Source organism: Sorghum bicolor, chromosome 10 (assembly GCF_000003195.3).
Source record: "Sorghum bicolor cultivar BTx623 chromosome 10, Sorghum_bicolor_NCBIv3, whole genome shotgun sequence".
In the NCBI taxonomy this organism is placed as follows: Eukaryota; Viridiplantae; Streptophyta; class Magnoliopsida; order Poales; family Poaceae; genus Sorghum; species Sorghum bicolor.
This window is the reverse complement of record NC_012879.2, coordinates 52,084,985-52,097,490: the sequence shown is the minus strand read 5'-3', so window position 1 is coordinate 52,097,490 and position 12,506 is coordinate 52,084,985. Positions and strand designations below refer to the sequence as shown.

Sequence of the window (12,506 nt, the reverse complement as noted above, 5' to 3'; positions counted from 1 at the left end):
TACAAAGACAATGTATAAAAGATTAACTAAATAAAATAGGTGTCATGCATGGAACTTATACAAGGCAAGGGTGAGTCGTCTGTGATTATGACTAGGTCTTGACTCTTGAGCGATGAACAACGACAAGGGCGAGGAACAAGTCCAAGCAACGAAGCCACAAACTAACAAGGGTTACAACTTACATGAAGAAGAATTGTTGGCCATGGACTTTTCGAACTCATGATCGTGGACTTAATGTGCGGTGGTTTTCTCCTAAAGGAAGTAGGAGGCCATGTTTATTGAGCTTGTGACTGATTTACTATCTAAAACAAGCCCAAAATTATTATATATACTTAGTTTACTTAGTAAATTTTGGGGTCTATGAATTTTGGGGGCCTAGTTCCATCGCACAGCCCGCACAGGCCCGAGTACACCCCTGCTCTGCCACTCATATTGCTTGATTGGTTCATCATTTGGTGAGGTTGGAGAGCATCCAAGTGCATTGCTTGAGTGATTGCATCTAGTAGCACTTTGTGATTGTGTTTTAATGAGGGTTTCTCTTATTACTCTTGATGGTTGCCACCACCTAGATAACTTGGAGCAGTGGTGGTTGTTGAGTGAAGGTGAAGGGTGTGATTGTCTCTGGTTCTCATTAGTGATATTGTGAGGGTTCTTGTGCCTATTTCCCACTGCAGCACGAAAGACAACTCTAGTAAATTGCATGTGACTAGTGTACCCTCATCTTGTTGTGGTTCTTACAACACCCAAATGTTGGGCTAGGTGTGTGATTCCTATTAGCATGTGAGCCACCAAGATAGTGCATCGTCACAATGTGGATTAAGTTGTCGACAAGCAACTGAACCACATGATAAATATTGTCTCATTGTCTCACTACTTTCATATTGGACACTTGCTTGGTTTGGTATTGCTCTCTATTACTCTTGAATTTCATACATATATCTATTGTATAGTAGTTGCTTATCTTGTTAGTTGTCTAGCTAGTTGTTTTGCTTAGTTGTAATCATTTGTAACTAGCTTGTTCTCTAGTTCACTTGTGGTAGACTTAGCAACTTAGCTTGTTTGAGTGACACCTACTAGAGATCATAACAACTAGTTTGTGCTAGGTGGCATGCCTATTTATTGTAGATCTAGAGCAATATTGCATTATCTCTATTAGTTGTCTAAACAATTACTCTAGTTTTTTGTATAATTTTTATTAGGCTATTCACCCCCTCTAGCCATTTAGGACCTTCCAGGTGTGCACTGATCCCGGTAGTGGTGTCATAAGTGCCATTGTTGCGACATGGCCTAAACTAGCATTGACACTAAATATATCACTACCGGTTGATGATTTAATTCGATGGTGATAGTCATGCTCATGAATATCACTATCGATTTCTTTTCTAACCTGATAGTGTTGTGTCTATTATCACTATCGGGTCACCTACCCGACAATTATAGGCCACCCTATCATCGCCAATTAATTTCCGTCAGCATGGATTTTGGCAGTAATGCAAGCTTCTGACTTGATAGTGATTATTAGATCTGGCATAGTGTTTGTTGTTGTTCACATCTATGAACCTATGCCAGCACACTAGATTATGATTACTTACAACTAATAAGCACCCCATGTACAAAAGCTAACATTTTTTTTGATCTTCTACATTTATTTGCTACCTTTTTTGAGTATATGAATCTATGCTAGCACATTGGTTTTGATTAATGGCTAGCTAGCGGACGGCCACCAATGGCTACAGCAGAGGCACAAAACACTGCACATCAGACAACTCATTGGCATTGTGGGTCTAGGTTGTCCATGTAGCAGACAAGCAAAACGGTTGAAAAAAGCACAATGCACACTCCTCCCTCATGGGCTCCACCCTCACCGATTTGCATGCACGAAAGGAAGGCTTGCCCTACAACACCATCCATGTGGAAAGCTGCTAATGTCACTACAGCTAGTAGCAGACCTCTCTTGTTCGCCGCTTTCCATTTCTCACAGGCTCACACTTCTACGGCTGCCCTGCCCAAAAATCTAATTCCCAAGTCAAATCACCAACCAAACCGGCTGTAGCCACCAACCTTCCATTTCGGATTTTTGATCGACCTAGCGGCGCGAGAGAGAGCTAGCTGCCCCCATTCCTGATTCCATATGCTCGCCGTATAGCTAGTACTCATCGATGCCACATCCATCTATAAAGGTTCGCTAGGTTCGTGGTCCTTGCTACCATCTCGCCGTGTTGATCCCCTCAATCTATAGCTACAAGGAAGCATGGCCTCAGGTTCTAGATCCCGTGGCCGCGGATCTCACACCCAAGAGGCTGAGGATCTTGACCATGCGGACAACAAATGCATGGACAAGATGCAAGGTGAGATTAAGGCACACAAGTACTACGCCCTTGAGGCGAATGCTCAGATCTGCTGAGCTGCCGAGATGGAGATGAGGCTACGGGGCGAAATCCACGCGGTGCAGCTCAAGACCACCGACGTCGAGGCACGTGCATGGCACAACTCTGGCATCAGTGGGCATGGGCTCACGCGGCAGGCTGGTCATGGTCTTAGCAACATCAAGGAGGAATATGGAGAAGAAGTGCAGCACAAGGTTTTAGAAGATGTCCTTAGAGCAAGGTACCAAATCTCCTACTATTATTTGTACTCAGGTTTAGTTTTGTTGATTTAGCTTGCTATAGCCTATTATCTAGCATTCGGTTGGTGGGATGGGTTGGGGTGGTCTCTATTTTGTGGTTGTTTCTGGAGTGAGATCTAGCGGGCGAGGGGGGCGAGATCCGATGGTCGGGGAAGGTGAGCTCTAGGGAAGGAGGCACAAAAGAAACTTATTAGGTTCCTGGTGTCATTCTCTAAGTTAATAAAACAAACCAGAAATAAAAAGAAACAAAAGCACAACCAAATAGTTAATTTTGATAAATATAAAGTTCCTGGTGTCTCATATTACATTTATAATATTAGGTTCAAAAGTGTTGTGAAAGCACATCGTCGTAAACTATGGATCAGCTTTGTCTCAGGTTACAAAAAAAAACTTATGCAATTGCTATTTTTTGTGGTCACAAAAGAATAAATCAATTTTGCCTGTCACTATTTGATTGAAATAAACGAAAGAGCTACTTGGTTAGGTTCCTGTTCTATAAGTTTTTTGTTGGAAGTGTCTTTTATAAACTCTACACTCCGGTCAAATTGAATTGTACTGCCTTCTTTTTTAAGTTTTTTTATTTTTTTTAAAAGGTACCTGTAGTTGTAGGTTAGCCTGTGTGGTATCCACAGTATCCTTGTCGAAGTCTTCATTCTGTAAGTTAGTAAAACTAATCTGAAATAAAAAGAAACAAAGTACAACCAAAATAGTTAGTTTTGATAAATATAAAGTTCTTGGTGTCTCATATTACACTGATAATATTAGATCCAAAAGTGGTGTCTCGTATTACACTGATAATATTAGATCCAAAAGTGTTGTGAAAGCACATCATCATAAACTATGGATCAACTTTGTCAGGTTACCCAAAAAACATTATGCAATTGCTATTTTTTCTTAGCTGCAAAAGAATAGATCAATTTGTCTGTCACTATTTGATCCAAATAAACAAAAGAGCTACTTGGTCAGAGCATCTCCAGTGGTTTGCTTAAAATCACTTGCCAAATCTTGTAATTTGGCAAGTGACTAAAATATATAGCAAGTGTAAATTCTTAGTATCTTCAGTGGTTTGCTATTTGGGCTTGGTAAATTAGGAAAAGTAGGCCCACTTCATCAACTAACTTTGACAGGACACAATCACAAGAGCCAGCGCCACCACACCGGCGGAACTAGAATGCCCAAAAGGACCGCCGCGGCGAGCGCCAGCAGCCCTCCGGCCGACACCGTCCACCACGCCATCTGCCACACGACGCCGCACCCGGTGTCCTGCCTGGTGGCCGTGGCCTCGCACCTTGATGCCGCCGTCGCCGGCGCGAAGGTGGCCGAGGCGTCCGCTGTCTCCGTACAGCTCCTCCCGCCGAACGTGCTCTCCGTCGTGCTGGCGTCCCTCCACGGGGCGGAGTCGGCGCTGTCGTCGCTCTCCGCTCTCTCCGCGCCGCCCGCCGCCTCCCCCGTGCCCGCGGGCGCCTCGCTCCGCCGCGGCGCCGCGCAGGACTGCCAGGAGCTCCACGCTGTCGTCACTCTCGCGCTCCGCGTCGCTGCTCGCGGCGGCGCCCGGCGCCGAGGGCCTCCCGGCCGTGCGCGCGCACCTCGCGGCCGCTCGGGCGGGAGACGCGGGAACCGACGATGAAATTTCCTCACTCGCGCGGGAGAGGAGGCCGCGGCATCCGCATCTCGCGATGGCAAGCGGAACGAGCCGCGCAAATTTGCGCGTCAATGGCTGCAGAATGCCAAGTTGCCATTTTTTGGCAAGTTGATTAGCAAACCATTGGAGAGGTCATTTGTTTAGTTTTGCCAAATTATACAAGATAACAAGTGTGTTTAGCAAACCACTGGAGATGCTCTCCTGTTCTATAAGTTTTTTGTTGCAAGTGCCCAACCATACTTAATTTTATTAAACAAAATGTGTATTTGTTTAGTCTGAACAAATTAGCACGGGGAAGCTTGTTTGCGGCGTTGTAAATATTCTTTGCAGTTTTCTTAATGTTCTAATGCTATGGGTGACATTAAGTCCAAAGTTGGTTCTATCAAATTTGAAATATTTAGCTAATTGGGCTTTTGTAAAAGTTGTTTCTATAGTTCTATTACATGTCAGCATCCTTTTTCTACATTTTTTATACAGTATATGCATTCTTAACATGTTATCCTTCATTTCAGCATGTGTAAACAAACACAAACTAACAATGATTAAAAAAGGTTAATGCTCGTATTACATAATTTATTAGAAATGTCACTACCTCCTACAACTATGTTTTTAAAAAGGTTAATGCTCGTATTACATGATTAAAAAAAAGTAAATGCTCTTCGTACAGGGATGAAGATGAATAGTGATACTTAAACAAAACTAACGAGTACGCAAACAAAAAACACAAGGTGGTCTTTGGGTTTTGAGCTCATCGCTGCAGCAAGGATGCGGTGATGCATCGACCCGCACAAAGAATTGACCAATCTGCATTCATTCTTGCCATAAAAAAAATACCCAATACTTGTTCTTCCAATAAAATCTTACATTCATTCTTGCAACCAAAACCAGAATAAAGGAGAAAAAAAGCATGACTACAAATCACTTTTACTGGTGAACTCACCTATGCAGGTACGCTTTAAGGCTCCAAGGGCCTTTGCCTTTCTAAGTGGGCAAATGGCAATGACCTAGGCAAGATTGAAGATGAAAAATAAAGGTGTCAGACAATCAACCAATTAGAACACTTAGGGAACTTCTCTGTTTTGTTCTTAATGAGACTTATAAAATGATGCTCATCAATACAGATAAACCACAGAGCTCAGACATACAGAAAAACAGGGACAAAGAAATAGATTAGAATGCTAGTCGAGAGATTCCTACAGCCGGCAAGCTAGCGTCGGGGGCTCCCCCGGCCAGCAGCCCATGCGGCCTGGCTGCCGGCGACTCTGCCCCATGGCCACGTGCGGCCTCCGATCCCCAGTGGCCGTCAGAGAGATTATCCTATGAAAGGAAGTGCATCGAGGGCAACACCCTGAGTTCACCCGTAGCTTGTAGATGTTGTGCACCAACCTGCTATCCATTTTGATGTGCTCCACCTATCAACTTGATATATGGAGACACAATACAAATCTCACTTTTAGATAATATAAAGTACAGATCGCATGATCAGTATTGGAAAAAATTATCATATACAAATTGCTAACCTTTGAGTAGTCACCATATGATTGCACACCTCCTGAGCCTTGGCCACATTTACCAGCATGTATCAGAGACAGTATTATGCATGAGTGCATGGCCAAACTGAGCAGCACCCCCCATCTAAGCACTTCGTCGAACAGCTCTCAGGTGCACCCAAACGTGTGTGCTTGTGGCACCATCCACCGTCAAAGCATTTCATCAAACAACTAACCTACGTGCTTGTGTCACCATCCCCATCAAAGCATTTCGTTGAACACCACCTAGGCAAACCCAAACCTGTGTGCTTTCACGAGTTTGTCTAGGATCTTGTTGCACGTCGGTAGTGCCGGCAGCATTCACAAGAGATTGAAAACGTACCGCACCTCGACAAGCAACACCATCTGGGAGAGGGCGATGATGAGCACGCTAGGGCGGGGGAGCTGAAGGTGGACGAGAGAGACATGAATCGACGCCGGTGCCTATGGCAGTGGAACTCCAGATTGGGGAGGAAGAGGAGACCTGGATGAAGAATGTCGTGTGGCTCTCCTCCCTTCCCTAGCAGCACCCCCATCCCTGCCAGATCGAGGCACCATTGTCGATGGGGAACAGACGGACGAAGTGCGAGTCAAGATGCATCAGGCGTCAAGCGGCCGGCCTCGACTCCTCGCGGTTGGCTCCCTGGTGGCCTGCGGCCTAGCAACCGGCGCCCGACGGTCGGCCTCGGCGCGCTCCACCAATCGGGACAGGGCAGATCAGCGAGGGACAGGGGAAGAGAAGGTAGAGCACATTATGTTGTGGGGCGAGGCCGGAGGGCGTGGAGGCGTTGTTGAGGAGGGCGAGGCCGACGCGGAGGACGTGGGCGGGGCGACGTGTGCGGAGCCGACGGCCGAGGCAGAGTTACTCCCAGGCGCCCCCGCTGCGCGTGCTCCGTCTGCTCCTTCAGGGGCAGCAAGCGAGCCTCATCCTTCGCCGTCGTCGCAGCACGATTGACGCCACCATGGGGGATCGCAGCCATTCGGGGCCGGATCACCTCCGGGTTGATTGTTCTGGAAAGAAAATGGAGAGGGAAAGGGATACGAAGGGCAGACGAGGGCATGTATCGCACATAGCGGACCGACGGAGCAACAAGACGATTGTCGCATGAAGAAAAAGTCTTACTTTTCATCTTTTTAGTTGTAGGAGATTAATGTATGTGTTTTTACCGAAATAGAATTGTGGTTTACCCAAATAAAAATGGTTTTACAGAATTGCACAAGATTTTTTTTTTGTGCGGCATGCCCTGTGCTCAAATCCTAATTAAGTCCGCCACTAACTATTTTGTTAACTGCCTCAGAGTCACAGCAAGCCGCAAGGTTCCAAAAGAGGAGGCACAGAGGGAAGACATGGCAGCGAGTCATTGCCTCACAGTCATAGCAGGCCGCAAGATTCCGAAAGAGGAGGCACAGAGAGAAGCCGTGGCAGCGAGTCATTATACACGTTCGCAAGTGGAACAGCCTGCAAGAGCCACCAAGAACAAGAAGGCTCGCAGGCAGAACGGGACGTCCTACCACAAAATGGTTTTGAACGCCCTCATGGAGAAACAGGAGCTTGTCCCAGAAAAGGAGAAGGAGGCCTTTGCCAAGGAAGCTGCTGCCACTGCATCCAAGCTGCTGTACCGTAGGTGCTGGTCGATGGCACCACATATGTCTGCAATGTCCATGGCTGTGAAGGAGGAGTCTAATGATTCTTAGTATGATGCATTATATTGTTTTTCCTATTATTATTTCAAAGCAAGGACTTATTAGCTAGTGCAAACCATTTGCATTAGCACTGTTTTCTTTCTCCTGTGTTAGGATTATTACTTAATGTTTTTGACTTTTTTGAAAATTGAATCTATATCTTAAAGTAATGCAACCGGTGTTGTTTCGTTATTAAAAGTTACGTGAACGTAAAGTAAACGTCACCGTCGCTGAAATGGGAAGGGAATTGATTATGTATTTTGTTTGGTTCATCGGTGATAAAGAACGGATGGGAACACAATCGATTACTGATCGAATTGGGCATAATCGCTTTGTTCGGTTGACGGAATCCAATCCAGAGCACTTAATCCTCTTGGGGATTACATCCCTTTTCTCCCTCTAATCCTCTCCTGATTTGTTGTGTTAGAGTATTAAACATAGATAAAAACAAAAATAAATTATATAGTTTACCTATAAATCGTGAGATGAATCTTTTAAACCTAGTTAGTATATGATTGAACAATATTTGCCAAATAAAAACGAAAATGCTACAGTATCCAAAACCCAAAAAAATGGAACTAAACAAGGCCTAGAGTGAGAGGAAAAGACTATGATAGGTCGGGCTAGAATTATGGCTAGAGCTTGATTACTTGAGCTTATCTGCCGAATCTGTAAGAGCACTCCCAATGCAGAAACCATCGTAGGTTCTATAGATATTAATTGCATAATTGCAGTGCCACATAAACATTTTGCTAATGTGGCAAGGGAGTTATTGAAGAGAGAGAGCAAAAATTATAGAAACTGGGTCTAAGTTAGAAACCATGTCTACACAAAATCCAAGACATGAAGTGATATGATTGGCTAAGAATGGAGAGAGAATGAATGTGATTGGATAAAAAACTATTCTATAAAAACTATCCATTGGGATCATAGTTTTTATATATAGTGTCTATAAAAATTAATAGGTATAGAAACTACATATAGTTTCTAGCAGTGGGAGTGCCCTAAGTTATTCAATAGTGTTTTTCTCTCAGAACAAATTAACAAATAATACTTTTAGTCATGACTTTTTAGTCCAAACAAATAGGCTAGGCTTAAATGAACACAAGGCTCGGATCCTTTCCCGGCCGAGGTGATCCATGGAGTTTGTGCCTTGACCCCGGTCAGGGTGGGCCTAACTGAACAAGGCCTCACTGAAGCACAGATTAGTTACCCTGATATTGGATCCTGTTGGTGATGAAGCAAACAAAAACTACTGCTATCTGTTATCGATGTAACTAGTTCACACCGGAAAACACTTAGAACCAAACATCTTAGTTCAACATATATATTTTTATTCTGGAAATACATATATATTAATGCTATGAGGCAAGAGGCCCAACGTCGTCAGAGTTAACTAGGATGTTAGACGTGCTCCGCTGCACCGGTTTTAGCCTCGCGCTAATGGTAGGAAGCCAAAGTTAGAAGACTGTTTGAATGTACATGCAAGACTGCGCGAGTAACCATGTGGCTACATATGTGAGACTAAATCATTTATGCTTTATAACATCATTACGAATAACTATTTGATCCTTACATAGTTCAGGCGATATAATACAGGGCATACAAAAAAGTAGAAAGGGAAATTTTGCACTGCAGAACACTAAGTCAGACATATATAAAGTATAGAGATATTAGTTCACTATTTAATTTAGGTGAGGGTTACAGGAAATGTGTTTCTTGGACTGAGAGTGTAGGAAAAAATTTATATAAGAACATGTCTGTTCTTCAATGTTCATCAATAACATATATAGGCCATCATCTCTAGCTGCCATTTCATAATGAATTCTATCCTCTCATATGCAAAATTGAGAACCTTCTTTATGAGGCTAGTCTGCAGAAACAAAAGGGTTAGCATTGTAAGAATGGTTTCATAAAAGCTGAAGGATGAGTCAATGATAACTCTAACTGGTCAGGGCATGCCAAACTGACCACCTCTCAAAGGTTGGCGTGCACAGGTCAACCACTAATTAACAAAATAAAAAAACAGAAGCACTCTGTCATTTTGTTCGATTGAATCGAATTCCTAAAATGAATATTGTACATCTAGTCAATGCCTTGCTCATTGTAATGAGAAACGAGTCGGAAGTACCAGCATTATACAATTAATGAATAAGAAAGCAAACTGCTATTTCTATTTTAGAATTTTTTTATATTAGTTGGAAAGTCTCATGTAATGCTTTGCATGCCCCAACAATGCACAACCCACATCAGACGCGTCCAATGCTACACATTGGATGCGCGACCTTCACACCAGACGTTACTCAAAGAGTTAACAAACCACTAAGAGAGGCGTCAGACGATGCGGCATCCGACGCACGCCGGTCACAACTCTGGAACAACACTGCTACAGTGCGAGTACCGGACGCTCCCACGCTAGGGCGTCAGACGCTCTGATGCACACTCCTCGCGCGCGCTTAGTCAACACACATCGGACGCCGGCCCAGCACGCGACGCTTCTAGAGTCAGCGTCCGGTGAGCCCGCAACTTCTCCAAACTTTCTACCGGCACAATAGAAAAATATGCATTTTATTTTCTCAAAAGCATAATGTTGTTTCTAAATGCATGCACATGAATAATGTCACCTAGTAGCACTCGATAACTGCTTAGCCAAAGAATTCTCATCTTTACAGTACAACTATTTATTCTAGATGTGATCACACCCTTCTACGGTGTCTAAGCAATACCTTTGCCTTGATCTTCATATGATTTTGTTTTTTTCTCTTCTTTTCTAAGTTGAGAACTTGATCATTTTATGGTCATCACTATGATCATCGCTTGCTCTATCACTTGGCATGTATTAATCTTATCTAATCTACACACACTTAGCATAAAAGGTTAGTACTTCGGTTTCATCAATTATCCAAAACCAAACTAGGGCTTTTAATATTGTGTGTTGTAAAAAAACCTCTCATCTATCGCGCACCAAAGCACATGTCTAAGGTTCGACCAATTTCACATGGTTGTGGTGCCGCTGTATATGGGGTGGGGCAGGGGTTCAGAGGTTTTCTTCATTTGCATAAAAAGATCTTCTAAAGCATAATGTTCGGAAGCATAAAGTTTCTTTTAGAATGTGATGTGGTGTCATGCCAGACTACACCACCATGAAAACCACCAAAGAAGAAAACTATCAATAGACGAAGAAGCTAAAACATCATTCTTTCTTTAGTTTGAGAGGTAAATCGCACAACAATGATCATATAAAAAGGTGAAGGGGATTTTCTAAGAGAAGGAATAGTTGGTCGGCCCACTATCTCGCTTTCTATAGAAAAGGCCCATATAATGCCAAATACATTAAGGTCTAGACCAACTCCTGAAAACACTCATCAACATTTTGAACCGCTAGACGCTGATCCAACAGTTCACAATGATCCCCAACCTGAGAAGGCGACAACAACTCCCAATTGCGTAGTCATCCTCCCTCTATGACCACGACCAAAGGAAGGACCGAGAAGTACTAAGTAAACTTCCAAATGAGACCATATAAGATCTAAATAATTCTAATCTATGCACCATAATATAGAGTGTGTGTTTTTTTTAAAAAATGAAATTGATGTCACATTTTTTGAGCTAGAATAAAATTCATATGAATTTTCTAAGATTAAACCACATTTTGGGATTTCAAAATCCATATTGTTCAAAAATATTTGGGTAGTTTTTTTATAAAATATTTATTGCCATATTTTTTTGATAAAGCCTAACTGGATAGTCTGATTTACCTCTCAAACTAGAAAATAGTCTGCTTTATCTTCTCAAAGCTGATATGGCACTACATAGAACGTACATAGAACGTTTCATGTGGTGTCATGTCAGACTACACCGTCTTGAAACCCACCAAGAAGAAAACTATCAATAGACGAAGGAGCTAAAACATCATGTTTTTTTTTCCAGTTTGTGAACGATAAAAATGGAGGAAGGTCAAGTTTTTTTTTTCTCCTAGTCTGAAATTTTATTTCTTGGCATATTCAACAACGCCCTCGATCTTGTAATAAAGTAGCTCACGCTCTTGCAACATTGGGTCGCGTCTGTGAACCGGATGAGCTATTGATGTTGGCAACCATAGTGGCACAAATTTAGTATGTAATCGCCGAAGATTCGACTATGTTTGAGTAATGAAAATGCTAAAAAAAAGGAAAAAGTCCACTTTAGGTCCCTTAAATTTTACTAAAGTCTAATTTTTATCCCTAAACTTTAAAATCAGACAAAATACATCTCTCAACTTTAAAAACCATGCACATTACATCCTTGACCTGGTTTTGAAAGCAGTTTTGTCTTTGTCTTTTTATTTATTTTGGCTGATTTTTTTTGAAAAATCACAGTAAATCACATAAAAATCATAAAATAGAAAACTCAATTTTCTTGAACTTCAGATGAGTAGATCTACACATTTAATATATAATATAGTATATTTTAGTATAAATTTTTTTGATGCAGCTTTAGATCTATGCTTTTATGTAATTAATTAGACTAATTATATCTACAATTTCTATGGTCCAACTATGATGAAATTTATATGGTGGGATAATTATTCTATGATTGAGTTGTAGTAAAAATTTCATACTCATTGGATCACGTATTACTTAGTTATAGATTTATTTAGGTTTATACTTGTTAAATCTTAATAAATCTATAACTAAGTTATACATCATCTAATGAGCATTAAATTTTTACCACAATTTAAACATATAATAATTAGCCCAACATAAAAAATTCATCATAATTGGACCATATAAACTATAGCTATGAATTATTCTAATTAATTATAGAAAAACACAGATCTAAAGCTACAACAAAAACTTTCTCCTAAAGCATACCATATTATATGTTCACTGTGTAGATCTACTTATCTGGAGTCCAACAAAATCAGATTTACTATTTTATGAATTTTATGTGATTTACTATAATTTTACAAATATTCAGCCAAAATAAATAAAAATGAAAAAGACAAAGCTGCCTTCAAAACCGCTCGTAACCATGTTAGGGACAT

At 41.8% G+C, this 12,506-nt stretch overlaps 1 long non-coding RNA gene across 1 annotated transcript; it reads right to left on the bottom strand.

Annotated features, from left to right (window-relative positions):
- Positions 5,321-6,864, bottom strand: LOC110431283. Its single transcript, XR_002448738.1, has 2 exons — positions 5,789-6,864; positions 5,321-5,687 (listed from the first exon to the last, which is right to left on the bottom strand). It is a non-coding gene; the product is annotated as an uncharacterized LOC110431283 (long non-coding RNA).